At 51.9% G+C, this 24,129-nt stretch overlaps 1 long non-coding RNA gene and 1 pseudogene across 1 annotated transcript; one reads left to right on the top strand and one right to left on the bottom strand.

Moving 5' to 3' along the window:
* The first annotated feature begins 12,944 nt into the window (after positions 1-12,944).
* Positions 12,945-15,770, top strand: LOC126509220 (uncharacterized). Its single transcript, XR_007594116.1, has 3 exons — positions 12,945-13,026; positions 13,468-13,627; positions 15,564-15,770. It is a non-coding gene; the product is annotated as an uncharacterized lncRNA (long non-coding RNA).
* Positions 15,771-18,914: 3,144 nt separating this feature from the next.
* LOC126509329 (programmed cell death protein 5-like) lies at positions 18,915-19,290 on the bottom strand (annotated as a pseudogene).
* Positions 19,291-24,129: the final 4,839 nt, after the last annotated feature.

Here is a 24,129-nt window from a genome sequence, read left to right as displayed (position 1 = left end):
CTCCTGAAAACATTTCTCATAGACCCAGAGCTGCCTGTGAGAAATTAGGGGGAACAGGGAGACAGGCTTGTCCTGGGGGCTGTTCCAAACCTGTTTTAGTGTCATAGAGGGTAAGTCCCCAGTAGAGGTGGGTGAACCATCTATTCCAAGGACAGGCTGGTTACAACCACAATGCCTCTAGCCTGGATTTCTGGGATCAGGATCTTGAAGCTGTGACCACTGACAAGCCACAGCCAGGCTCAACAAGAATGACCTGGGAGAACCTGGCTTCTGGCTGGGCTTTCATCTAACCTGTGAGCTGTACTCCCAAGATAGCTGCCCCCAGGAGCACCGGCACGTGAAGGCAGGAGGCCCAGTGTCCTTACCAGTTTATGTCAGCTTGACACAAACTAGCATCATCTGAAAAGAGGGAACCTCAGGACTGGAGAGATGGCTCAGAGGTTAGGGGCACTGACTGTTCTTCTGGAGGTTCTGAGTTCAATTCCCAGCAACCACATGGTGGCTCACAACCATCTGTAATAGGATCTGGTGCCCTCTTCTGACCTGCAGGGACACAAGTAAGCAGAATTCCATATACATAATTAATAAATAAATCTATTTTTTTTTNTTTTTTTTTAAAAAAAAGAAGGGAACCGCAACTGAAAAAAAAATCTCTCCATAAAATCCAGCTATAGGGTATTTTTTTAGTGATTGATGGGAGAGAGCCCATTGAGGGTAGGGCCATCCCAGTGGTGGTCCTGAGTTCTATAAGAAAGCAGGCTGAGCAAGCCAGGGGTAGCAAGCCAGTAAAGCAGCACCCCTCCATGGCCTCTGCATCAGCTCCTGTCTCCAGGTTCCTGCCCTATTTGAGTTTCTGTCCTGACTTCCTTTGATGATGAACAGTTATTTGGAAGTGTAAGCCAAACAAACCCTTTCCTCCTCAAGTTTCTTTGGCCATGGTGTGTCATCACAGCCATGGTCACTAACTAGGCACAGCATCTCTTCTTCGTCAGACCAGTGACTGTTCTGCCCCAGTAAAGCCAGGATTCTGGAGCTAGAGAAAAGATGGGCGTGAGACCAGTGGCCTGCATGTGCCTAGTAGTGGGCCCAGGGGTCTCGGAAAAGCCCCTCATTTCCTCTGAGTGCCAGGCCCGTGCTCCCAGGGGAGCAGGATAGGTGCCCTCAGTCCCTGGAGCCCCAGACTGTGGGAGTCTTAAGGCTTAAATTTTTGCACCCTGAGATCCCATGAAGGTTCAGGGAATAGAGGGCTCCATCATTTGGCTCATGAAGGCAGTTTCCAAGAGGACCTGGGTAGTCCTAGGAGATCATCTGAGTCACCCGGACCCACCTCCTACAGCGAAGTCTCTTCCGTGTCACTCCCACCACGTGGATGCTGCAACTGAAGCCTGGAGAGGGGGCAGCTCCCACCCAACCAGGAAGCAACAGGAGCAAGAAGGAGGCCCTTGCCCTGCTCCCAGCAAAGCCTGGGGAGCCCTGTGTAGTGTTGGCAGGTGTCCAGCCTCTTTGCCTGTGAGTGTCACAGGCCAAGGGGTGCAGGGAGGGTTGACAGGGTGTCAGGGCCTAGGACTGGCTGTCCCTCTCATTTCTACCCAGAGTCATGAAAAGAATGGAATGTAGTCGACATTGGCTCTGATTGGCATAGGGGCAAGGAACTGGGTTCAGGGCAGGCACGGAACACTACAGAAAGCACACTGGAAAAACTTGGGGTGTCTGAGAGACCTTGAGCTTGACCCCGACTAAAGAGGACCTGGGTCCTTTAGAGGGAACCTGTGATCTCCATGCTCGGGCCTAGAGACTGGGAGGTCATTAGCCTTTGGGTCAGTGGGGTCAGAAGATAAGAGTCCAGGGCTGCAACAGCCTTGGGTTTGCTTAGGCTGGGATTCTAGGAGTGTTCCACCAGGCGGTGGTGGTGCACACCTTTAATCCCAGCACTCTGGAGGCAGAGGCAGGCGGATCTCTGTGAGTTCGAGACCAGCCTGGTCTACAAGAGCTAATTTCTAGGACAGGCTCCAAAGCTACAGAGAAACCCTGTCTGAGAAAAACCAAACAAATGCTCAGATTCATGCTGGGCTACTGCAAAGGGCTTGCACTATGGGTGTGGAAGACTCACCCTTGAGGTCTTTCAGGGGGGGGTGGAAAGAGAGATGCCTGGCAACCAGGCTCCAGAGCCACCCTATAGAAATACAGAACCGTCTCTTCCCACGGCAGAGAGGTTGGCAAGTGACCCTTCCCGAGTGGGAAACATAAATTATTAGGCTTGAAAGCTCAGGCCATTTAGGCTTCACTCGATTGGCAGAGGCCCACGATGCCCTCTGTATCTTGCCGTTGGATTATACATCCGTACCGAGTGCCGACTGCTCAGAATACCATTCCTGGAACGGAGGCGGACAGCAGGACTCTCTGGAATGAAAATCAATTTGATTAGAGCGCAGTCAATTACCGCGGAGACCACGGCTGTGATCCGGGCAGAGAACCAGCTCTGAAAAAAAAAAAATGTGTAAAACTTTCCGAGGGATGGCCTGCCTGGGGGAGGGGTGCCAGACCCAAGGCTCCCTGGGAATGTCCACAGCTCAGGCACAGGCTGAGAGGTGTGGAGTGCCCCAGCCACTCTTTTTCCACTCGGCCTTGGCTCCAGCTCCGTCCTTACTTCTGGCCTTTCCATTTAGATGAGGTAACACCCATGTCCACAGTGAGGGTGTCGGAGGCTTAAGTGGCAATGTTTTTGAAGTGCTCATTGGTGCCTGGTGAGTAGGAAGTAATTGGTAAATGTGTTGGCGGGAAGACTGTGCCAAAGGTCAGCCGCCTAACACCAGGGCTCTAAAGGGACCCCACCACCCCCTGACCCTAAAGAACTGAAGCGATAGCTCAGCAGCTAAGAGCCCTTGTTGATCTTGCAGAGGACCTGGGTTTGGTTCTCAGCACCCACATAGTGGCCAGCAACCATCTGTAACTCCAGTTCCAGAAAGATGTGGTGGTGCCCCCTTCTGACCTCCGTGAATATCAGCTATGCAGGGCGTGCATATATACACAAGCAGGCAAAACTCTCATATACACAAAACAAACAAATAAATATTATAAAAAAGAGTTTCAGGATGATTCTGTACCAAGAATTGAGGGAAAGCTGAGTCCAGCCACAAATGCCTGCCTGAAACAAAAAGAGAAGGCTCTGTGGTTTATGACACCTTGACCCTCAACCTCTTCCTCTACAAACAGAGCAATAACACCTCCCGCACGTGGTCCAGGAAGGAGTGATGCTGTTACAGGGTCCCCACGGCATCCTTGTCTGTTGAGCTGGAATGCACTGAGTCCCACTGTCCCACAAGGGAGCTAACACTGCTCTATGCTGCCTTCTCTCTCATAAGCCTTGGTCAGGGCTTCAGGTCCCTCTCTGACTTCCAATCTTCCCCTTTGTCCTCTATCCTCAAAACTCTGAGGTGGACCTGGCACACTGTGGTGTCCCCATCCATTCCTCCTCTCCTTCTTCTCTTCTTCTTCTTCTTCTTCTTCTTCTTCTTCTTCTTCTTCTTCTTCTTCTTCTTCTTCTTCTTCTTCTTCTTCTTCTTCTTCCTCTTCTTCTTCTTCTGTTTCTCGAGACAGGGTTTCTCTGTAGCTTTGGAGCCTAACCTGGAACTCGCTCTGTAGACCAAGCTGGCCTCGAACTCACAGAGATCTGCCTGTCTCTGCCTCCTGAGTGCTGGAATTAAAGTGTGCGCCACCACCTCCCAGCTGCTTCAGCCAGTCTTTGTGCCGTGAGGCACAGGCACACATGTGCACTGTGGCCCTGCACTCAGAAGCCAGAGCTGTCAGTGATGGGGCTCCAGCGCCATCGTCTGGATGGGAGACCTTTGGAGTTGTATGAACTCTGAGATTTTGTAGAAGAGTCACAGTGGCTACAGGACTGGGGTGGGATGGACGCTGGAAGTCCCTTGGCCATTCAGTATCATTGGGTACCGCAATGCACATTGACAGCAGGTGGTGTCAAAGGTACCTGCACCAAAGGCCGGCTTCTCAGTAGCCCCTCATGAACAAGCTCACTAGGAGCTCCAATCCACACTAGCCTGGCAGGCGAGAAGGGGTTGAGGCCCAGGCTGAGACTCATTTAGCACACTGGGGTAGCGACCTCCTTTGCCATCGTACTTCAGAAGCTCTGGTGACCCACCCCTTAGTGCCTTGGCATGGCCTTATGTCTCCAGGGTCCCTGATGCGCTCAGATATCATATCAGGCACTGGCTCCACTCACCAGCTGGTGATTTCCACAGTCAAGCCCTTCTCCTCACAGAACCAATCATCGTGGAGACGTACCAGACTCAGGTGTTCAGGTAACAGAGCCACTCTGAGTGGCATGCTTACTGTGTTTGTATTTAAAGTAGGGTCACTGAGCAGATAACCATGTAGGGACACTTTTTTTTTTTCCTGAGACAGGGTCTCTCTGTGTAGTCCTGGCTGACCTGCACCTCTCTCCACAGATCAGACTGGCTCTGAGCTCACAGAGATCCACCTGCCTCTGCCTCTGAGTGCAGGGATTAAAGGTGTGCACCACCACCATCCAGCCTGTGTAGGGACACTTTAAACTCAGAATTCCACACAAACATTAAATTTAGATTTAGTATGATAGCTATTGCATGGAAATTAAAGACTCGTTGATTATTTGTGAATATTGGTGGTGTCTGACAGCTCCAAACTGATGCTTTCTGTATCAAGCACCCAACTCTCACCCAGAGGTGCCGCACGTACTAAATGGGTAGAGAGCCTCCTCTGTCTTCCAATCCTCCGCCTTTTCCCTCCTCCCTCTTCTCCCCCACCCCCTACGCTGGCTCTCAGGGGCAGAGACCAGTCACAGTAGCTCCACACAGTTGGGTCCTGCTGGTCTGGTACACACCATGGGATCCTCCTGAAGTCTCTCTTTCCTTCCTTGTCTATTTAGCAGGAAGGGAAACAGAGGCTGAGAGAAAACATTTGGCCAGAGTGGTAGGGCTCAGAGTGAGGCCTGTCTGGGTAGCTCACACTAAGGGAGGAAGACCTACTGACAGGGAATATCTGACTTAGGAACTTGGGGCCTCCCTGGATACCAGCACTTAGGCATGCTTAAAAATCTTCCCTGAGCAGGGTGCAGGAGGGCTTCTGGGTCTCTGCTCCTCCTGTGTTTTCTGTGTGGTCCTTCTGCACTCTCCCTTCCCACAAGCCTGTCCACTTTGCGGGGGAAGGATGATTCCTGGAGCTGCCCCCACTGCCCCACTGGCCAGCCCACCTCAGCCTCTCCTCCACTTCCCCTCACATCAGGCCAGGAGGCCGCTAAGTGCTTGGGCGATCTTATGCCCACAATAAATCTAATCATTCTGTCTCTCCAGGAAAAGGAGGAGCCTCAGGCGTTAGACTGGACAAATATCAGCTAGCTCTCCCCGCAGGCCAGTTGTGTTCCCACCACACTTCCTGTAACGGGCATTTGTGCTATTAATAAGCCACCTGGCTGACATTTATCACCTCTTTCTGGGGGAACTCAGTGGCCTCCGTAGGGGTTGGCAGGTAGCTGGGCCCTGTAGGTCTGGGGTACCGGGTAGCCCTAAGAAGAGTTAGTGGCCTCTCTGTGCATGGCCAGCAAAGCAGCCACATACATCCGTGGCCTGTACGGGAGCCCCACCAGCTAAGGGCTGCCACTTGGAGAGGTTATGAAGGCCAAGGCTCACGTGTAAGGTGTGGTCCCAACATCCTTCGCTGCATTTTCCCTGCGTTTAGATCGAGGAATATACTCGATGGCAGAACAGCTGCCAGGGATGTGTGAGGTCCTGGGTTCGATTCCCAACACTGCAGGAAAGTCATGCCTGCAATGCTGATGACTCTACCATTTCAGTAACAAGCCCTGCTTGGGCTCACTTAACCCTAGGAGTCCCAGGTCTCCTCTGAGACCTCACCTCCAAAGATTTCTATCTGTTGTCTTTTTTTTTTTAATATTTATTTATTATGTATACAATGTTCTGTCTGTGTGTATGCCTGCAGGCCAGAAGAGGGCACCAGACGTCATTACAGATGGTTGTGAGCCACCATGTGGTTGCTGGGAATTGAACTCAGGACCTCTGGAAGAGCAGACAATGCTCTTAACCGCTGAGCCATCTCTCCAGCCCCCTGTCTGTTGTCTTAAGGCAGCTTATGGGCAGCCTGAGGTGTTAGGCCAGGTCAGGGGACGCCAATCTTCGAAGCCAAGACCTTGCAGGCTGTCCCAATGGGAGTGCGGACTGCATCACAGGTAGGCTGCCAAGGAGGCCCCAAGGCTTGGTCAGAAGCCCAGGGCATCTCCAGTCCCTGCTCTCCTGCTGTCCTCTGCATCAGAGTTTGCCTTTTCTGCTCTCTCCGTTCCTCTCCCGACCTCCTCTCTTGCAGAGCTCCTAACGTGGGTTCCCTGGGCCCTAGGGAGTAGAACATGGGGTGTCAGAACCACTTGATAGTTGGTGATGCCTAGAGGAGTGCATGCATGTCAGTTCAAACACATGGGGACCCAAGCACTCAGCTACCTTCCTTGGGAGGGACAGCGTGGTGGATTCCCACTGGTCAGTGTGATGAGGCCAGGGGTTCCTCAAAGAGAGCCTAGACAAAAATGTGGTGGACAGGAGAGCAACTACCCTAAAATACAGAGGGGAGGGTGACAGGCTCCTTAGCCCCAGCAGTCTTCCTGGGCCCACACCTTTGAGATGGGAAGCTGGGTTTCTGGGTGCCAGTCGTAGACCCAGGACTCAGAGCCCAAGCCAGATCCAGCTAGGGCAGGCAGAGGCTAAGGAGGCCCCAGAAGGCTCCAGCCACCCTAGAACAACCCACTCCATCTCTTGTTCCCTGCCCCCTAGTTTCTGTGGGCACGATCCACTCCTGTGTTTACCCAGGGCGATTTCAGCTGCGAAGCTGTCGGCGGCAGTCTGCAAACAGCCCCCGACGCTGCCTGCCAAGCGTCGCCAGCCGCCAGCTTGCTTCGCAGGCGGTTCACACAAGCTGCCCGGCCTGGCACCAGGCTGTTAGCCGGCCTCCCCCAGGAGCTGGCAGCATCCCCAGGGTGTCATCCCTTGGTGTCCTCATCTGCCAAGGGCTGCTTTCTGTCCAGCCACCTTTGCTGCAGTCTCTGAGTACCCCTAGACCCAGGAGGAAATAGGGGATCCCAGGGTTCAGTGACACCTCAGGAATGATTGAAGAAGTCTGGGGAGATGGTAACCCTGAAATCCCTCAGGACCCTGGTAAGGGGTATACAGTACCCTTGAGGCTTGGGTATATGCCACCTGTATCTGAGCAAGCGGGCATCCTCTGAACTGACTCTGTGGTTCACCTGGGGCTGGAGACCTGACTGCCTTTGGGTCTCTTTATTAGATGATGCTGGTCAATCCGTTACAAGTACATTTATCGTCCTGAGATATTTCCTTCCTAACCCTGCAGACTGTGGATACTCAGTCTGGCTAGAAGAGTGGCTGTAGACCTGAACTCTCCTCTGCCTGAACTTCCTGGCCCTAGGCATGCATGGGGTGGTGGACCATCATTATTGGGAGAGGTATTAGCAGTTGATGAGCGCCTATTTGCTCCAGTCCTTGGTCCAAGTTCAACCTTGCGGACGTGAGGAGTTGCTAGGGTCACACTCCCGTCAGCTCTGCTGTGTGCTGCCTCTTGAGATTCCAGAACTCTGGACTGGCTTCCTGTCAGCCTAGACCTGCCATGCATCCTGCTGAGGGATGAAGATGTTAGAGGCCCCAGAAATCTCTGAGGCCTGGCACTCTCAGAGCACCCCAGTTTTAAGACAGCATGCTCCCTTCTCCACTCCTGAGCTCAGCCGGTTCTATTTTAACTGGTTCATCGAGGCCAATGCCACAGGTCCAGGGTCCCCTGAGGGCAGGAGACACCAAGCCTGGCCTTAGGACTGGCCTACATCCTTTAAGATTAATAATCCTGCTGTCTTATGGCTTCATAATTAAGTGCTCGTTCATCCCCATTACCATCAGGATGATTTGTTGTCCTCTGGACAATGAAAGTCCACCTGCTCAGGCAGGGGCCTGCAGGCAGCTCTGCCAGAATTATTGAGCAAGGCCGGTACCCGAGCCTGCAGGTGACTGCCAGAGACAAGAGATGGGGTGCCCACCCCTGGGACCATGTCTCCTTTGTTTTAGTTTTCCAAATGTTCTGTGGCTTAGAGTTAACCCTGGGACTTCTTTTGTGTGTGTGTGTGTGTGTGTGTGTGTGTGTGTGTGTGTGTGTTTTTGAGACAGGGTTTCTCTGTGTACTAACTCTTGTGGATCAGCCTGGCTTTGAACTCAGAGATCCGCCTGCCTCTGCCTCCTGAGTGCTAGGATCAAAGGCGGCAGCGCCACCACTGCCTGGAACCCTAGGATTTGTTTACTGATCTCAGGAGCTGTCTGAGGCTAGGACTGCAGATGGCTTGGCCCTGGCATCTAGCAGACCCCACCAGACAACCTCAGGGATCAGAGATGCTACAAAGCGGTATGGATGACCTCAGAAGTGCTGTGTCATATGCGCGCGCACACACACACACACACACCACACACACCACACACACACACACAACCCCACGCACACAGGCACACATACCTCTCTCTAGGACTGGGTCCTCAGCCTCTCCTCTCAGCTCTTCTCTCTCCTGTGTCCTTGACTCCATCTTCGTAAAGTGGGACAGATCTGTGTCTCCCCCCACTTCTGAGAAGGAGGCCTGTACCGAGATATGAACAACCACTCACAGCCTGTCTCTGATACCTGTCGCGCTCCATCCTGAAGCACTCTGGGCCAGTGAACCCTCCCCAGCCGTCTGGGCCATGTTCTGTCGTGGCAAACAGGTTACGTGGTCTTTGCAGGTGCAGGTTTGTGAGCCAGGTCACTGGGAGCCACCCCAGTGACTCAGACCCTGCAGGACCAGGACCCTCACCTGGCCCACAACTCTGTGTTCCAGCTCTACCTGGACCTGAAAGGTGGGAGGAGAACAGCAGCTGCCTCTGATCCACAAGCTGACTTGGGGCTCGTGGCCACAGAGGTCACCAGGTGGCCATTCTTTCCCCTCCCCACTGACTCGACTCTAGCTGGCAGGCGCCAACAGTGGAAAGAGGGGTTCACCTCTGCACCCCATGCTCTCCCTGTGATTAAGGACAGTGCCTGCCTGCCTGTGCTTGTGGAGCTGAACACTCGAAACACCCACGTCTCAGGGTGATTCGGGCACCCTGTAACCATGCATGGCACCCGTAGCCATAACTCACAACGAGTACACATAGACTGCTTTATATGACTTGGGGCTTTTTTTCAAGTTAGGGCTAAAACACATAGTAAGATTTCACCCCCATCTTGTGGGAAGAGAGAATGTAAAATCATGAATTAACAAAGGATATTTGATCAAACATAACCTCCCAATAAGTATCGATGTTAAAATTACGGTTATTAGCCATATTTCCTTTCAGGAGCAGTTAGAGTCACTTCAGAAGGTGAGGCAATTAATTTTTAAGTTTATGTTGCACATTATAACACAGCAGGCCATTAACAAGATGGCAACATTAACCTTAATGTACTTGGCAAAGACAGCTGTGGACATTGGCTGGCCGGGCTCCTGAGCTGCACAGGCCCGGGACATCCAACAGGCCAGGGCTGAGGGACTTCACCCCACTTCCCCAGCCAGTGGAAAAACCTCTATCCAAGTTCACCAGCCTGGTGGCAGTGGTTGCTGTCCACCCCAATGGAAAAGGCAAAAGTGTCCTGGGCCAGACCTGGGTAGAAAGCGACAGCTTGGACTCTCCCACAAGGAAGACGGAAGCTGGTGAGGGTCCAGTGAGTGGTGAGAGTCTCTGTGTTGGCTGGGATCAGAGCTCAGAGCTCAGTCTGGACATATGGTTAGAAGGCAGAGACGTGTGTCCCTGTAGCCTAAGAATCTCCTTCCACAAGCCCCTCAGAGTAGACACCAGGGTGCTCCCACTTTCCAGGAAAGGTTCTGGTTCAATGCTGCACCAGGTAGGGCTGGCATTCCTGCCTGCGGTGACTCCAGAGCCAGCGAGTGCATTCCTCCTCCAGGCCCTTGCACACCCCTTCTGTTGCCCCTGGCTGCACCCTACCTACAGTGTGTCCTCTGCAGACTCTACACCAGTAGAGACACTTCTGGGTGGAGGCGGCGTCTAGACACCAGGGAGAAGGGGGGACCGACTGGAAATGTGTGCCAATTCATCTTTGAAAGAAGCATCCCAGGCAGCACTGTGGCTCCAGGGTGGAGCCCTTGTTTAGTATCCCCACGTGGGAGGTCCTGGGGTCATCTCCTGAACAAGAAGGAGGGACCATGAGAGGTGGAGAATCTTTGGCCAGGACACAAGAGGCAGAAGCAGAAAGCTCTTGAACTGGCTTGAGTAGCCAGGCCACACAGGCCATGAGGTTACTTGGAGGATCCTCACCATCTCAGGCTAGCTGGGGGCTTGCCTAGGGCAGGGGACAAGCCTGCCTCTGCTCCATCTGGACTTCATAGGCTTTTAGCCAATTTTCTTGCCCACAATTGCAACTGGGAGTGGCTGGCTAGGAGGTGTGGACTGTGGTTGGCCCTGGAGTAACTGGCAGAGGCTGGGCGGGAGGGTGTCCAGGAGCAGGCAGGAGAAGGTTTGCCCTGAGGGGACAAGCCAGAGAACCAGACCAGCACTGAATCTTTTCCCTGGTATGAAGCTTGCTCCCCTCAGGTCCCAACTCAGATGTCAGTCGGGTCTCAAGCCGAGGGGGGAGCTTGGAGCATGGAGACTTGGAGATGGAGCACACCTGCGTTCCACAGCTGAGCAAAGGTAACAATTGGAAACGGTAAGGGCATGAGATATAGGAGATGCAAAGAGTGGAGGAACTGGGAAGGCTGACTCAGACTAGGGGCCAGTAGTGGGGTCCTTTCTGCTGTCGGCTAAGGAATGGGCTGGCTGTCACCTCCAGGAACTTTTCCAGCCTGTCTGCCCCAGCAAAGCGTCTCCTCTCCCCAGTTTGTGTGGATCAGGAGTGGGGAATAAAAGCTGTGTTGGGCTGGATGTGTGGGGGCAGAGCCCAGCAAAGGTGGGCTCACCCTAAGTTTTCCCTGGACATGAGGGGTGCTCCCTACATCTAAAGAAAGCAGCAGAGGCCATGGCAAGGGCACCTACCAGGTACTCTCCAGCAGACCCTGAGTGTCAGAGCTGGCTTCTAGCTCAGCTAAGTCCTGTTGCTGGTCCCTGTAGCCTGACCCAGGCAGGAACCTGTATCCTACATACCACATGGCTGGGCTGGAAGAGGTGGCTTTGTAGACGAGATGAGGGCAGAGGGCTGGAAAAAGAAGAGCCACCCATTCCTTCACTAACTCACCTCTTACTGCTGTCACTCACTCGCTCCTTCAATGGTGGTGCTTCTCAAGGCCTGACTAGCAGTATGGGACACCTAGTTTCCAGAGGCCTGTGCTACCTGGGGCGCATTTGGGTGCTGAGAGCTCCTCCCTTAAATCCAGGTGTCCCAAGTCCCTTTGAGAGAAGCCTTACAGTCACAGAAGGCACTAGAAGACACCCTTCCTCCTCATTCAGCTCCCCATGGTGTTGGGTACCCTTGTATTCTTAGTTTCCTGTCTGTGCCTCTGTTGCACAGAAGCTTCCTTGTCTCTGTGTGGTCGTATCCTGAGGACACTGGTCACAGCAGAGTCAAGGTCTTCTGTATTCAGTGTGGCTGGATTTCAACTAGTGTCTGACATTATATGTCTGACAACCAAACCCAGAGAAAGCACTGTCTGAATACCTGGGTGGGGGTCAGGACTTGGACCTGTCTTAGAGTCTGCTCCCTCTGGCTCCCGCCCTACACTATCAGCTGGAGACAGGCAAGCCCAAGGTATAGGCTCAGCACATTACCTCAGGCTTGACTCTTTTGTACACTAAAGCTAGCCCAACTATTCTCATTGGAAGCTGAGGAAAGCAGGATGGGAGGTGCCCTGCTCACTGTGTGAGAGCCTGGAGGGGCCTGGCTCCTGAGGGGCCTGTCTAGGACTCCCAAACTCTGAAGTGATGTGCTGCTTAATCCCCACCACGCACCAGGTAGACTCTTGAGTCCTGAGACCCCTTTGCTACTGTTGTGGCTCTTGCCCCAGGAGATGAACCTTCCTCCCACCTTGTAGGGCCAGTTAGAACCTCAATTAGCATGAGCTGATAAACGGGGAGGGACAGGGGTGCCGAGACAGTAGCCCTCTTGCCATCTTGCCTGGGACCTCTGCCAACAAGACTCAGATGGATCTGAAATGAGCCTGCCGGGTCTCACACCTATAACTTTAAATTAAAAAAAAAAAAAAAAGCCATGTGCTGTTCTGGGCTCCAGCTCAGCCTGGTGTGGCAGCCCCATAAAGATCATGTTATAGTACAAGCCATTACGCGCCGGTTTACTGTACACACATCTCTTAATGGTTCGGCAAACAGCAGCCTACTCACGGGCAGGGAAGGAGAACAGCTTCATTTGGGGTAACAAATGATCCTTGATTTGATTTTAAATGCAATGACAGCCAAATTTATTTCTTATTTAATCACTTCCCTGCGCCGCAGAGAGAGCGGGGCGATATTAACTCCACGGTGAGCAGACTGCGGAATCCACGCGAAGAGACGACCCATACATTATGTTTACAGGGCAGAGCGAGGCTGCTGTGCAAAGCACGCCACTAGAATGGGCATTTTTGTCATTTACACAGTGGCTTATATCATTATTTCTTCCTGCTTCCAATTTTTCAGTAATAAAAACATAGGCAATGTGATTCTCTTTGCATTACAGATAAACCATCTTGATTCTTTATTAAATATTTTTATTAATCTGAAGTGCTGTAAAGTGTCGGGGCAAATAAATCAGGCTGGCAGCAGTCATTTCCCTCTGCCGGTAGGAGCTCCATAAAGTGGCTTCGGCAAAGCGCAGTGCCCGGAAAGGCCCAGCTTCATCACTGGCTCCTGTCTGCCCTGCTTCGTGGATGTGTACACTTGGCAGAAGTGACAGTAACGGGATGTTTGTTCTTCAAGATCCAACTGGTTTGGGAAATCACTCTACAATCCCCCGGTTTGTGCTTTATTTAATTAGAAATTATTCTCAGTTTCACTCTGTGCCGGCTTGGGAAATGCCCTGCCCCAGCAAGGCTAGGAAGGAAGGGGTCCCCCAGAACCCTAGAGAAAGGCCGCCACTGGCCAGGGCCTAGGTATATTTGGGGGCTATGCCCAGGGTCATACTATAGCAGTAGTCCTGGTCTTAACAGGGGCAGACCAGCAACAGCTGAGGGTGGGCAGGGATGATGATGCCTTTCTAGCTGCTTGGCTCCTCACCCCTGTTTGTTTTCTCTTCCCTTGGTGGAGACGTGCAATTAGAGAAGTGGGCTAGGATCATTACAGGGCACCGTTTTTTACTGGAACATTCTCTCTCCAGCCTCTGCTAGCAACCCATTTCAGAGCTGGTCACAGTTACAGGCATGGGATTTGTTTCATCAGCATCTCTCCTTTTCCCTAGCTGTCTTATTCCTTAGGGAAGCTGACTGGTACCACTCAACTCTGAGACGACTACACAGAGAAGACCTCTCTGGGGTTACCTCCTCCTGGCTGTTGGGGTCATTGCTGCCTGGGGAATCTGGATGCATTTGCTCTTTGGTGGGGTATCTGACTAATGGGAGGTAGGTTGTCCTTTAATACCCAGGTTCATGGCTGGGCCTGGAGTTAAAAAGAGTTCCAAGGGTTTCTTGGCTTCAGTGGGACAAAATGTAGAGTCAACTCATGTGTGTGTGTGTGTGTGTGTGTGTGTGTGTGTGTTGGTGCCAAGGCTTTGCGACTCTGGAATTCCATTAGTCATGAGGTCCCATGACCTTGACATCTGCTCAGTCCTAGCCTGCCTCTTGAATGACAACGTCTGCCCACTTTGGGGTGTAGCCTCCTTCCTCAAACAGAAGCAAGGCTGTTGAGTCTTGTGACAGCTCTGACCCTGCAGTCCTGGGCCCGGTGACCCAGACAAGCCCTGACCAATGTCTAAACCATAGCTTCCAATTCAAGAATAGAATATCCACACGCATCTTGTAGTCTCATTTTCTCAGGCTGTGAACCCGGACCTGATAGACATCCTAGGAATGTTTCTCCCAGGTGATGGTGGAGGCTGGGCCCCTGTGGAGTGTCCATTAAGTGCAATGTCATTAAAGGGACCACAGAAGACAGACCAGGGGAGGACAGGCCAGGGCAGGGTAAAGTAGGAGAAAGGGAGAGGATGGCACAGTGGGAGAGGCAGATGGAAGATTCTAGAAGAAGACCAGCTTGGCAATACCTCCCAGGGTGACCCCTCAGAAGGAAGGTGAATGCCCACAGCTCTGTAGGGCCCAGCACTTGAAGTAAAGGGTATCCAGGGGACACTTCCAGAGAACCCTTGGTTACAGCCACAGCCGTGCTCAGTGCCAAGAATTCAGTGCTGAGTGTCTCTATGACAACCTGTGGGGGTGGAGGGTGCTCATGTTCCTACTTTCCACTGCTTAGGCCAGGGGTCAGGGGTGGCCTGGCTTCCCACATGGGGCTCCTGCTCTCCTCCTTCAAGCCTGTAGGTCCCCTACCTATAAAGCCTTCTTTCAAGTCAAAAGTGTTCCTGGGGTTTGGACTGTGTGCTGTGTGTATCTGGGAGATGTGTAGTTCCTGAGACTCAGCATTTGAGATGGGAAGGTACAGGACAGGGATGCTGTCTGGCTGGGCACCAGGAGAACACTGAGTCCCTGCCACCTCCTCAGCAGGGAGCATGAATGAAGCTCATGTGTCCTGACCTGCCCAAGGAGCAGAGGCTGGTGATACCAGCTTGGCTACTAGGCTTAGGCCAGAAGTGCCAACTGGGCAGGGCCAGCTGACTGGTTTTACTGGAAGGATAAGGTGGCTGGGGTTGGTGGAGGAATGAATATTTGGGACTACCCAGGCAAATGATCCTATCCCTTCTTTGCCTCAGTTTCCTATCTCACTGGTGAGAGTGTGACTCTCCTGGACAGCCACACTTCTGCTGCCCAGGCTAGAGACTATCTCACAGGGACCAAGTGGGTGCTTGCTGTGGTCACTGTGGGAACCAAGACTCTGAGTGCTGGGCTTCACTGGCAGTGCCCACACACTTGCTTCAGTGGTTTCATGAGCTGTCTAAGGGCACTCAGGGTATAGGAGGCTTATGTGGTGGCTTGAAGGGAAACCCATCCCTCCCAGTTCCTCTTGTGAGCTGGTCCTGTCCACTTTGGCACAACAACTGGAGACAGTGAGGTTGGTGACACCTTGTCTCCAGCAGGGGTTTCGGTTCAGGAAGGGGCTGTTTGGACACCAAAAGGGGGTGGATCCCTGAATGCTCTAGTGGGAGGACCCGACCTCTTACCAAGCAGAGACATTTCTAGAAGCTAAATCTTTAGGTGTTCCAGGGGAAGAGCAGGTGTGTTCATGGGCCTCTGGGTTAGAATAGGTTACTGCCACCTGTAGGTGGGAGTGGGTCCCTGCCATCCCCCATGGCTTAGGTCCCCTAAAGAGAAGCCTGAGCTTCTGTCTAGCCTTGAAGCTCCACTCAGACCCGGAGTCATGGACAGTGGCTATTTTGTGCTTTCATTCCAGTGACTGAGTGCTGTCTTTTCTGCCAATTGTGACGTTCGCACAGTTGGTGGAAGAAAGGAAGGGACCGGCCGGGCGGTGGTGGCGCACGCTTTTAATCCCAGCACTCGGGAGGCAGAGGCTGGCGGATCTCTGGGAGTTCGAGGCAAGCCTGGTCTACAAGAGCTAGTTCCAGGACAGGCTCCAAAGCCACAGAAAAACCCTGTCTTGAAAAACAAACAAAAAGTGGGCTGGAGAGATGGCTCAGCGGTTAAGAGCATTGCCTGCTCTTCCAAAGGTCCTGAGTTCAATTCCCAGCAACCACATGGTGGCTTACACCTGTAATGAGGTCTGGTGCCCTCTTCTGGCCTTCAGGCATACACGCAGAAAGAATATTGTATACATAATAAATAAATATTTAAAAAATGTATGGCCCAGATCTATACCATGTCCTCAAATATGGTGCTAAAGAGATAGCCCAGCAGTCTCAGCAATTACCTCACAGCCTCAGCCAGGACCACGTGCACACAGGAGACTAGTCTCTCAACTCATCCAGGAAGCCATGGACACCTGTCCCCTGAGAGCTGACATCCGCGTCACTGTCACAAGTGCGATGCAGCCGCTGCACCTCTCAGATTCTCTGACGGTTCCCACGGGAGCACTGAAAAAAAAAAAAAGAAAAACAAACAAAAGAAAGAAAGAAAGAAAGAAAGAAAGGAAGGAAGGAAGGAAGGAAGGAAGGAAGGGACCTTGTCCAGGGGCAAAGATTGAGGGTTTGGCAGACCTCACCCAGGCAAAAGCAAGCCATTCCTGACTCCTCCTGTGCAGCTCTAAGTAGGGTCACAGAAAAGGGCCCTGTGTCTACTGTGCCCACGCACTGTTTGCAGGACTTTGTTCACAGGTGCCCCGGTATGTACGTTTGGGTACGCTCATGCCATGCCACAGTGCGCATGTGGAGTTCGGGGGAATGGCTTGTGGGAGTTGCTTATCTCCTTCCGCCATATGGGTCCTGGGGATTGAACTCAAGAGGGTGGCAGTCCCAACTCTCTAAGAAACAGCCGTTCTTCCTAGAACACTCACTCTGAAGGAGGGTCCCCAAACCGCAGGCACCTCCTTAAGCCTCCCAGAGTCATTCTTATCTCTGTGACACTTGTGTCTGGAACCAGGAAGAAAGGCCTAATACACATATCTTATTATAATTTTGGGAAATTCCTGGGAATTGCTAGCCTTTTGAAGGAAGGAGTTCTGATGCTTCTTACAACATTGATGAGCCCTGGAGACTTTGTGCATCCAGTCACAATAACGAATACCGTGTGTGTGTGTGTCTGTGTGTCTGTGTGTGTGTGCACGCACGCGCACACACGCTGTATAGCTGCAATTAAAACTAGTAAAATTACGTATTTGGGAAATCCTTGGGGGGGGGACAGTTATGCCTGTGTAAAGGGGCGCAGGAGCCCACTGGAAAGGCCGAGAATGGAAGCAGGTGGAACCAGAGTAGCCGAAGGCCTGGGTTGTAACTGGAGTACATGAGCACCTTGGGTCTGTGCTACATGGAGTGAGCGAAGGAAGGGGTGAGTGGGGGATCGGAGACAAATCTCTCTCTCACACAGAAGAGAGTTCCAGGTCACTCAGGCACTTGGTTGCTCACCTCTCACATGTGGGGGCACAGTTATTTACTTTCTTAGGGCCAGGAATGGGGTGGCACTTCCCACAGAGTAGCCTGGCACAGGGCCTGCCAGGAGAGCAAGGTTGACAACAGAAATGACAGGCTGCGCTGGCAGGGTGGGATGAGGGCGGCCTCTGCAGGACAACCCCCGTAGTCATGAAGGGAGAACCCAGCCAAAGGGAGAGAAAACCCCTGCCCAGATGCACTCTGAGCGGCAAGGCCACCAAAGGAAAGAATGGTTGAGATGTTGGTATAGCCAAGTGGAACCTAGGGGGATACTGGATACAACACGTGCTGTCCCGGCACAGGATGGACAGCAAGTGAAAACAGCAGACCCGGATGAAAGAGACTAGATTCCTGGGAGCATGGGTACCAGGCAGTTCTGGGGTGTAACGTGGATAAGCCACGCACTTCATAGGCTGGGACATGTGGACCAGATCCTGTGTGGATTCCTCCAGTCCCAGACTCCAGACTTCTTTTGTAAGCTGGCCCGAGTCATAACCCCGGCCCTGGCCATCTATGGGGCACAGAGCTGTTACAGCCGCCCCATCTTATGTCGCAGCTGTGATGGACATCGCACCATTCCCCACAGAAGGGGAGTCTGGGGGAGAGCCTGGCAGAGGGCTCAGGGGCACTGTTGCTGGCTCTGGGAGGGACTTCAGAGAGAGACAGTGGCCGGAATAACCACATTTAACCCATCATAATGTGGAGAGTTTTGTTATGAAAAACACCAGAAAGCCATTAATGTAAATCATGAAATATTCATCAAGGAAGTCACTTAAATGTCTTGTGTTCCCAGAAGTGGCGCTGGGTTCTTCCTGCATCCGGGTGCCAAACACCAGCTACTGAACTCTTCCTACGCATTAGCGCTCAACTGGAAGCCATCGCTCATACCACAGGCGGTGGCCTCTGTGCCCTGGCTCACCTAACAGGAGTGGGAAGGTGTTGGGGGAGCCATGGCCATTCTTCTCCCTCATGTGTCACCCAGAGTGACACTCGTCTCACTAGACAACCCCTGGATCAGTCCATCAGTTCATATCCCTGCGTGAGCATGACCAGAAAGGGAACTGCCAGGCTGGAGAATGAGTCAGTGGTTGAGTGCGCTGGCTGCTCTTCCAGAGGACATGGGTTCAGTTCCCAGCACCTACGTGGTGGCTTATAAACATAAACACCCCTCCCCCCCCCACACCCGAGACAGGGTTTCTCTGTGTAACAATTCTGGCTGTCCTAGAACTTGCTTTATAGACCAGGCTGGCCTTGAACTCACAGAGATCTGCCTGCCTCTGCCTCTTAGGTGCTGGGATTAAATGTGTATACTACCACCACCTTGCATTTATAAACATTCTCTCTTTTTTTGTTGTTTTGTTTTGATACTGAAAAACTCAAACTGCTTTAGTTTGAGTAACAAGTTTATTTTTTCAAAAAGCATATATAGAGGGCTGGAGACATGGCTCAGTGGTTAAGAGCATTGCCTGCTCTTCCAAAGGTCCTGAGTTCAATTCCCAGCAACCACATGGTGGCTCACAACCATCTGTAAAGAGGTCTGGCGCCCTCTTCTGGCCGTCAGGCATACACACAGACAGAATATTGTATACATAATAAATAAAAAAATAAATATTAAAAAAAGCATATATAGACAATAAACAAAGTAAACCTTTAAAAGGTTGTAACTGCCCTTGACACTGCTCCGCAAGTCTAAACATTTCCTCTTAGTAATCATCATCTTCATGGAATCCATTACTTTTCTTCTGTTGAATTTAACTGTTGTTTTCTTTTCTGTCTGTTGGCTGACTTTCTCAAGTATTTCTATTAAACCTTGTTCTGACACCTTCCCACTTAGCTGTCCATACCGAGCCATCTGTATAAGGTAGTTCTTCTCTACTGTTTAGTTTTTTCAGACTTTACAAGTGCTAAGTTACTTAACCTGGCCAGGGCTGACTGATCCAGAACTTGGGCTAAGATACTGTTTCTCATTTCTGCTTTCCTTTGCTTTGCTTCCTGTTGGGCTGCATCACCAGGATCCCCGTGCTTGGCCTGCAGCTCCGCTAGCCTCTGCTTCCTCAGCTCCTCGAGCTCTTCGTCCATCCGCCATGGCGTAGCTGTCCCACGTCGCGCAGCCTCAGCCACCGTCAGGGGTCACGCAGCCGCATTTATAAACATACTTAACTACAGTTCTAGAATACCCTCATCTGGCCTCCATGGGTACCAGGCACACACATAGTAGACACACATGCATGCATACACACATATACATAGGAAAAATACTCATAGATTAAATAAATAATAAATAAATGTCTTTAAAAAAGAGGGCATGAAGGTGTGAGCAAGTGAGGGTGGATCTGGGAGGGGTTGGGGGAATCTGCCTAGGAAATGGGGGTCTAGTTCTCTTTGGTCTCTGTTCTTGTCAGGCAGGGCAGATGTTTGATGAAACTTCTGGGCTTCTTCAGGACTTTGACCCTCCAGCTGGCTACTCACAGGGGACAGAAGATGAACCTCCTGGAGCTGTACACAAGGAGGACCCTAGCCTAGCAGAGGGAATGAGTGTGCTGGGAGGCCCTGAAGGACAGGAAGTCCCCAGTGGGGTCCCAGGAAGCCTCTGTCTCATCTTCCTGTGTACCACAGTATCCTGGAGAAGGCTGATGCTCATCTTTGGACTTTTGATTCTCTCCATGTTTTCAGGGGTTTCCTGGGCCTTCAGAGCCTGGCCAGGGTAGGAAGGGTCAGATGAGGCTGGGGCAGGAAGTGGGGAAGCTCTGGCCCCTGTTCCTTTGCTTGTGTATACCTGGCCCAAGTTAGCCAAAGAAGCCAGGCAGTGGTGGCACACACCTTAATTCCAACGCTTGGGAGACAGAGGCAGACAGATTTCTGTGGGTTCAAGGACACCCTGGGCTACACAAGATTAAATCATTCTAAAAGAGAAACAGAGCTCACACCTTTAATCCCTGCTCTAGGGAGGTGGAGACAGGAGTGATATGACCGGTTGGAGAGAGGAAGATAAGTCAGGAGGAGACAGGAGTTCATGGCATTCGGTCTGAGGATTCGTGGAGACAGGATATTGTGCTTTGGTTCCGAGGATTTGGTAGAGGTAAGAAGTAGTGGCTAACTGCTCTGCTTCTCTGGTCTTTCAGCTTTCACCCCCTAATATCTGACTCCGGGTTTTATTATTAAGACCACTTAGAACCCGTACTACAGGGTTTCTCTGTGTAGCTCTGGCTGTCCTGGAACTCTTTCTGTAGACCAGGCTGGCCTCAAACTCAGGGTGATTAAAGGCATGCGATACCACTACCTGGCAAGAACCTTGTTATTTCCACAACCTCTGTCATGGTCCTGACACGTTCCACAGGGAGCTGATCTCTCAGGCCCCCTCGTGTGCAGCGTTGGTCTCTGTCATGGCCATCCCTAGGATGTCTATATTCTTTCTTTTCCCAGAGTTGAGAGGACCAAACTCAGGGTCTTGTGCTGGGAAAGCTTTAGACCCCTGAGCTAAATCCCCAGCTCTTCTAGACAGCCAAGAGTAACTGTGGCCACCCCACTGGCTCACGGGCACACTGGGGATGGGGAGGGCTAAGGAGGACCCAAAGTGAGCAGGCTATATGAGATCCCAGAGGAGGTGGGGTCTCGGGAGGTGGTGGAACCTAATTCTGAGCCTGTGGGCTCTGTTATAGGCATTGCCCTGGGTGAATCACAGGGCAACGTGAGGAAGAACAGAGGGTACAGAGGGTGAGAGAGCCTCACACAGCTGGCACCACATGGAACCTCTGAAGGTTGGGAAAAGAGGTTTTCTCTAGACAGTCTGGGATGAAGCAGTGGTCATGATGATAGTGCTGGGTTTGGGGGGGAGTCTGGGTGGTCCTTCTGTGTGTTGTCACCCTTGAAAGGAGGCATCTTAGAAAGTGTTCCGTCCCACAAGAACAATCAGGGAAGAACATTATGAAATTTGATTTTTCACTTACTGTGGACTTAGTAAACTGTGGTTTACTGGGCACTTGAGTCAGCCTCTAATTGTCTTAAACAGCAGAGAGAGCCTTGGAGAGCTGCTGCAGGGAGGCTTGGGAGACTCTGCTCCTTCATCCAGCCCTGGAGCGCCACTGGTTCTACCAGCGCAAAACAGAAGATTGACATCGGGCCAGACCCTTGGTCTTTGTCTTTCCATTTCAGATACAGAGGAGATGCAGAAAATCCACCTTGGTGTTCAGTCCTGGTTCATACTTCCAGACAGAAAAGTCTGTGGGAGTTAAGGTTACACAGGACTAGCCTGCACCAGAGTTAAGATTGGAATTCAGTGTCCATGCAGGTCTGGGTCAAACTTGCCTTCCAGTCACTCCAATCTTAGCAGCAAGACACAGAGTGGCTGCCAAGGCCCAGGAACCTAAGAGTGGGCAGCATCCCCTGTGCTGAGGGGAGGGGTAGCTGCTTTTGACTCTATAATGATATTCCTCTAAGCTGACAGAGAAGCAAGATGACCTAGTGTCCCCCTTGGTCTTTTGAGGAAGGGACAGGGCCCTGCTGCACAGTTGAGGGCCCAGTTCCCAGATGACCGGAATGGTGGCTCTCATCTCATTATTTTGGGAGCTGGGAAATTACTATTCATGACAGTAAACTTAAAAATGAAATAATAAGTCTGTCCTTTTAAAAAGCAAATTACGATGTCAGAATATTCATGAGCTGTGACTTCATGGGAAATGGCAGCCGCCGGGAGATTATCATTTGGTTAAGTCAGCAGCGGCAGAATTTAGGGAAATGTGCCTGTCAGTCTGAGGAGATGGTGATTAATACTTCCTGTTTGCGGCCCCTTAACTGGTGCATTTTAATGTAATAATTAATTAACCTTGGGGATCAGTCACTTTTCACAGCTCCCGATGCCGTGGCTCTGGGGCAGTGGAGGCAGCCTCTTTCTGCCAGATTCCTGTCCACCCTGGGCACTGGATCCTCGGGACTGGCCTCCTGAGGGGCTGAGAGGTCACGACTGAGCCCTAATCTCAGTGAGAGAGTGTGTACACAAGGGGGTGGCATAGGCAGGACAGGGGACAGGAACCCAATCCTGCGCTAGTAAATGTCTGTGCCTTCCCCTTAGTGCTGCACGTTGAGGGTCCCTGGACTCATGTCCACTTGGAACCCTAGCATGTGGCTTTTCAGGAGAGGGTCTCTGTAGGTACAGTGGTTTAGGATCTCAGATGACCTCGCTCTGGGGTTTAAGTGGCACTAAACCCCACATTGAGTGTTCTTACAGGAGGAGGGAATGAAAAGAGGCAGAGGGAAGAGGCCAGTGATCTGAGCCAAGGCTTAGGCTGCCCAGGACTGAGGGAGACACAGGAAGTGGGAGGGGCCTGGGATGGCCAATCTCACTGGGAACTTGTTGTTGATGACTGACCACCAGCATAGGTGAGAAGGCATTTGTGGTGTTTGGAGTCACAGACAACCTCATGAAGCTGCAGCTACCCCAGGACACTCCAGCGGTCTGCCAGGGTGGCCAGTGTCAAGGCCAGCTCAGGGAGGTCCTAGGGGAAACTCTTTAGGAACTGGATCAGAAGACCTGGTGCTGGCTTTTACAGTGAGCAGGACAACTCAAACACCAGCATTCTCCTCTCTAGGTCTAAGAGTCTCCCACTGTAGAGGGTTGACCAGAGATACACTTCTCAAACTGGATCCCCTCCCGTGCACTCTAAGGGAGCATGGGATCCGAAGCCTGCCCTTCTATTTCCTTCACTTGCTGCCTGGAAAACACAGTCATCCTTCCTAGCTATTCCCAGCACCCTCCTCTGGCAGTGCGTGCCTCAGTACTCTGTAAGTGGCACTGTCCAAGACAGCTCAGGTTGTGGGTTCTGCAGAGCATCATTAGATTCAAAGTGGCCATGCCAAGCTTTGGGGTCCTGGGTCACACACACCTGCTCATGCATATATGTGCACCACAATACCTGTGATGACTGTTATCCTACAGACACACACACGCATACTCCCGTATAAATTCATGCACATATGTGGACAAACATATCCACATGTATACATCCATATACATGCTCACACATATATATGCTCATTCAGGCTACACAGCCAGCCAACTCACAAATACCTGCTCTGAGCTGGACAGCAGCTTACCTGCGCCGTCTAGTGGCTTTTCCCAGGTACTGCAGTGTCAAATTTGCACCCTGGGGCCTCTGTCCTGTTCAGGGCTGGCAGGAGCATCTGGGTCAGACTTGATGCCTTTTTCCAGGGAGACCCTTTCTAGCTTGTCCAGCATAGTTAATGCCAACATAATATGTACAATGACACCACACAGGGCTCAGTGGCTTGGGGCAGGTCTCCGCAGGGTGCTTACCAAGGCAGGGGATAGGGAGGTCATGGGAAGGAGGGCCATGTTCCTGTCAGCCACCATTGAGGGATGCCAACCTCCTCCAGTGAACTCCTGGTGCTGGGGTAGAAGCCAGTACCTGGTTGTGGCAGCCGTCTCACCCCAGGTCTCCACACAGGGCTAGCGCTTTCAGAATCACAACCCTCTCTGGCTCAGCTGGGCCCTCGGGCCTGCCACGCTCAGACCAGTTGAGGTGGGAGCTGGCAGGCTCTGAGGGTACCCATTTGGCTTATTCTCTCCTTGAAAACCATATGGGTAGGAGGAGGTTCCTAAAGGTGTAAGTCGTGTTACGTGCTACAGGTTACTCAGATCCTCCTCATCCGGTTTTATGGGCTAGGGTCTGGGCTAGGGGTCCCATATGAAGGTAGGAGTGGGTTCATCTAGTAGAGTGTGTATCTAGCCCTGTATAGTGTGCTTTGGGACCTTATCCTGGTCCCCTTGGCTAACAGAGGTTCTGAGAGAGCCCAGGAACACCTTTGTAGATTCCTTTCCTCTCCGAAGTGGTTAAAGCTGATTTCAATTGCTTTAATCAAGAGACTTCAGAGCCTTGCCTAGCCCACCTTAGGAAACCGCGA

Source organism: Alexandromys fortis, unplaced genomic scaffold (assembly GCF_014885135.2).
Source record: "Alexandromys fortis isolate MF-2015 unplaced genomic scaffold, M_Fortis_MF-2015_v1.1 scaffold_72, whole genome shotgun sequence".
NCBI classification, from domain to species: Eukaryota; Metazoa; Chordata; class Mammalia; order Rodentia; family Cricetidae; genus Alexandromys; species Alexandromys fortis.
The sequence above is the reverse complement of the archived record's forward strand: the minus strand, read 5'-3'. Positions and strand labels throughout refer to the sequence as shown.